The sequence below is a fragment of the Heterodontus francisci genome, chromosome 31 (genome assembly GCF_036365525.1).
Source record: "Heterodontus francisci isolate sHetFra1 chromosome 31, sHetFra1.hap1, whole genome shotgun sequence".
Lineage (NCBI taxonomy): Eukaryota > Metazoa > Chordata > Chondrichthyes > Heterodontiformes > Heterodontidae > Heterodontus > Heterodontus francisci.
The window spans coordinates 53,763,354-53,768,108 of record NC_090401.1 but is presented as its reverse complement, the minus strand read 5'-3'; positions in this window follow the sequence as shown (position 1 = coordinate 53,768,108).

The window sequence follows — 4,755 nt, the reverse complement described above, 5'->3', positions numbered from 1 at the left end:
CTACTTCCCTTTTTAAATAATGGGGTTACATTAGCTACCCTCCAATCTGTAGGAACTGTTCCAGAGTTTATAGAATCTTGGAAGATGACCACCAATGCATCCACTATTTCTAGGGCCACTTCCTTAAGTACTCTGGGATGCATACCATCAGGCCCTGGGGATTTATCGGCCTTCAATCCCATCAATTTCTCCAACCCCATTTCTCTACTAATACTGATTTCCTTCAGTTCCTCTCTCTCACTAAGCCCTGTGTTCCCCAACATTTCTGGTATGAAATAAAAGCAAGAAATGCTGGAAATACTCAGCAGGTCTGGCAGCATCTGTGGAGAGAGAAGCAGAGTTAATGTTTCAGGTCAGCGACCAGAACTGGCAAATATTAGAAATGTCAAAGGTTATAAGCAAGTAAAGCAGGGGTGGGGCAAGAGATAGCAAAGGAGAAGGCGTAGATAGGACAAGGTCACAGAATAGCTGACCAGAAGGTCATGGAGCAAAGGCAAACAATATGTTAATGGTGTGTTGAAAGACAAAGCATTCGTACAGATAAGGTGTTAACGGACTGAAAATTGAACAGCAGCAAGTACAAACATGAAAAAGACAGTGGGTAAGCAAACTGAACAAACTAAGATGAAATAAGATAAACGCACACACAAAAAAAAGAAAAAAGAACTAAAAATAAAAGTAAAATGGGGGGCCCGTCGTGCTCTGAAATTATTGACCTCAATGTTCAGTCCGGCAGGCTGTAATGTGCCTAATCGGTAAATGAGATGCTGTTCCTCGAGCTTGCGTTGATGTTCACTGGAACCCGGCAGCAAGCCCAGGACAGAAATGTGAGCATGAGAGCAGTGGGGAGTGTTGAAATGGCAAGCAACCGGAAGCTCGGGGTCCTGCTTGCAGACTGAGCAGAGGTGTTCCGCAAAGCAGTCACAAAGTATGCAAAATCTGCTCCGGCTGCAGTCGATGGGGGTCGAGGTCAAGGAGGACCTCCAAGAGGTGAAGAGCCAGCAGGCCTCGCTCTTTGCCATGGAGGCCTCCAAGATCATCTTCCGATCCAGAGTCCGCTCCATTGAGCAGGATGAGACGTGCTCGCGTTACTTCTTCCAAAAGGTACACACAGAGAGCTCTGTGATCAGAAGCCTGAAGGAAGAGGATGGCTCAGTAACGTCTTCGCAGTCCGACATACTAAAGATCAGCAAATCCTTTGATGCTGGGCTGTATGACGCGAAGCCCACAGACAGCAGAGCCTCCCAGTCCTTCCCGTCATCTATCACAGAGGTCTTAGATGACAGCACGAGGGAGAGACTGGACAAGCCGCTAACTCTGGACGAGCTGACAAAGGCCGTCGAGTCCTTCAAGACAAGTAAAACTCCCGGAAGCGATGGCTTACCGGTCGAGTTGTATTCGGCCCTATGGGACTGGGTCGGCCCGGACCTGCTGGAAGTATACGAGAGTATGCTCCTGGCCGGCAGCATGTCAGAATCCATGAGGAAAGGCATCATCACCTTCATCTACAAGCGGAAGGGGGAGAGGGCAGAAATCAGAAATTGGCGTCCCATCTCACTGCTTAATGTTGACTACAAGAATTTGTCCAAAGTCATAGCCAGTCGAGTCAAGTCTGCTCTGGAGTCGGTGATCCACCCTGATCAGACCTGTACTGTACCCGACAGGAAGATCTCTGATAGCCTCGCGCTACTCAGGGATACGATCGCCTATGTAGGGGACAGGAGGGTGGACACCTGCCTCATCAGCCTGGACCAGGAGAAGGCTTTTGACAGGATATCGCACACCTACATGATGGACGTGCTTTCCAAAATGGGGTTTGGGAGGGAATCTGCAATTGGATCCAACTGCTCTACACAAACATCAGTAGCGCAGTCTCAATCAATGGGTGGGAATCAGAAAGTTTCCCGATCAAATCTGGAGACAGACAGGGCTGTCCTCTCTCCCCGGTCTTGTTTGTTTGCTGTATTGAACCCTTTGCTGAGTCTATTAGGAAGGATGCGAGCATAAGAGGGGTGACAATCCCAGGCAGTGGAGGCACTCAGGTCAAAACCTCCCTGTACATGGATGACGTCGCCGTCTTCTGCTCGGATCCGCTGTCTGTGCGCAGACTGATGAGCATTTGCGACCAGTTCGAACTGGCCTCGGGAGCCAAAGTTAACCACGGCAAGAGCGAGGCCATGTTCTTTGGGAACTGGGCTGACCGATCCTTTGTCCCCTTCACCGTCAGGTCAGACTACCTGAAGGTGCTGGGGATATGGTTCGGAAGGGCGGGGGCGTGCACCAAAACCTGGGAGGAGCAAGTAGCCAAGATACAACACAAGCTGGGAATGTGGGGGCAGCGATCTCTCCATTGTGGGTAAGAACCTGGTCATCAGGTGTGAGGCGCTCACGTTGTTGCTCTACGTGGCGCAGGTCTGGCCCATACCCCACTCCTGCGCTGTGGCGGTCACCCGAGCCATTTTCCACTTCATCTGGGGATCCAAAATGGACCGGGTCCGGAGGGACCGATGTTCAAACCTCTGGATAAGGGCGGGAAAAATGTACCCAACGTGTCCCTCATCCTGATGACTACCTTCGTGAGTGGCTGCCTCAAGCTGTGTGTAGACCTCCAGTACGCAAACTCCAAGTGTCACTACGTGCTGAGGTTCTATCTGTCCCCGGTGTTGTGAAGGATGGGCCTGGTCACATTGCTGCAGAACGCTCCATGCAGTTGGACTGTGCCGTACCACCTATCCTTCGTGGAGCAGTTTCTCCGATCCATCAGGCAGTGGTCTGCACAGAATGTCCTCAAGGCCCTACGGGAAAAGGAGATGGTGGATCCTGTCGGATGGTTCCCCGAGCAGACCGTCAAAGTCATTTGGCGGAATGCCTCATCACCAGAACTTTCAAACAAGCACCAAGATGTAGCTTGGCTGGTGGTGAGAAGAGCCCTCCCCGTCAGATCCTTCCTGCACGCCCGAAGTCTCACCCCCTCCGCACAATGCCCTCGCGGTGGCTGTGGTGGGGAAGAGACGGTCGCCCACCTCCTCCTGGAATGTGTCTTTGCAAAGCAGGTGTGGAAAGAGATGCAGTGGTTTTTGTCGAGGTTCATCCCAAGCAGCTCTGCAACACAGGAGACTGTGCTCTACGGGCTGTTCCAAGGGACGCACACCGAGACAAACATAAACTGCTGCTGGAGGACCATCAATTCGGTGAAAGACACCCTTTGGTCTGCCCGAAACTTGCTGGTCTTCCAGCGCAAAAGTTGTCCACGACCGAATGTTGCAGACTGGCACATTCCAAGGTGCAGGACTACGTGCTGAGGGACGCACTAAAGCTTGGGGCAGCCGCAGCAAAGGCTCAATGGGGAAAGACCACAGTGTAAGGTCCCTCCACTAAGCTGAACGGAGGGGCTGGATCCATGGGAAACCCCTCGAACTGTATCAGGAAAATTTTGTGTGCTGTAAAATGTAAAAATGTGTATGGCATGACAATGAAATGGAAGGGTTGTGAGGCAACTCATGATTGTATTGAAGGAAACTGATCTCCCTTGCACTATTTGTATTTTTTGACTTGGCGCTGTTTGAAACTGTTTGGTAATGTATTTTTTACAGATTTTTATGAATAAAGTATATTTTGGAAATTTAAAAAAAAACGCAGTCTGCGTTTGGTCTCCCCAATGTAGAGGAGACCACATTGTGAGCAGCGAATACAGTATACTATATTCTGTACATATACTACATTGGGGAGACCAAACGCAGACTGGGTGACCACTTTGCGGAACACCTCCGCTCAGTCCGCAAGCAGGATCCCGAGCTTACGGTTGCTTGCCATTTCAACACACCCCCATGCTCTCATGCTCATATCTCTGTCCTGGGATTGCTGCAGTGTTCCAGTGAACATCAACGCAAGCTCGAGGAACAGCATCTCATTTACCGATTAGGCACACTACAGCCTGCCGGACTGAACATTGAATTCAATAATTTCAGAGCATGACAGCCCCCCATTTTACTTTTATTTTTAGTTCTTTTTTCTTTTTTTTGTGTGTGTGTTTATTTTATTTCATCTTAGTTTGTTCAGTTTGCTTACCCACTTTTTTTTTGCTGTTCAATTTTCAGTCCGTTAACACCCTGTCTGTACTAATGCTTTGTCTTTCAACACACCATTAATATACCATTTGTCTTTGCACCATGACCTTCTGGTCAGCTATTCTGTGACCTTGTCCTATCTACGCCTTCTCCTTTGTTATCTCTCGCCCCACCCCCGCTTTACTTGCTTATAACCTTTGACATGTCTAATATTTGCCAGTTCTGAAGAAGGGTCACTGACCTGAAACATTAATTCTGCTTCTCTCTCCACAGATGCTGTCAGACCTGCTGAGTATTTCCAGCATTTCTTGCTTTTATTTCAGATTTCCAGCATTCACAGTATTTTGCTTTTATTTCTGGTATGATATTTGTGTCCTCCTTTGTGAAGACATGTAGAATGTTGACATACAATCATAGAATCATACAATACAGCAGGAGGCCATTCGATCCATCATGCCTGCGTCGGTCCTTTGAAAGAGCTAGCCTATCCAATTAGTCCCACTCCCTTGTTATTCCCCCAAAGCCAGTATATAAGTTTGACTTAAGAATCTGCCTGGCTTTTCTGCTATTTTTCTTATTTTGTTCTTAATCTCCATATTTCAACATAACAAATCGGATGAGACACCTTCAGTTAGTTAGGCCATGCTAATAATAGGGAACTGCTGGCAAAACATTAAACAGAGGAATT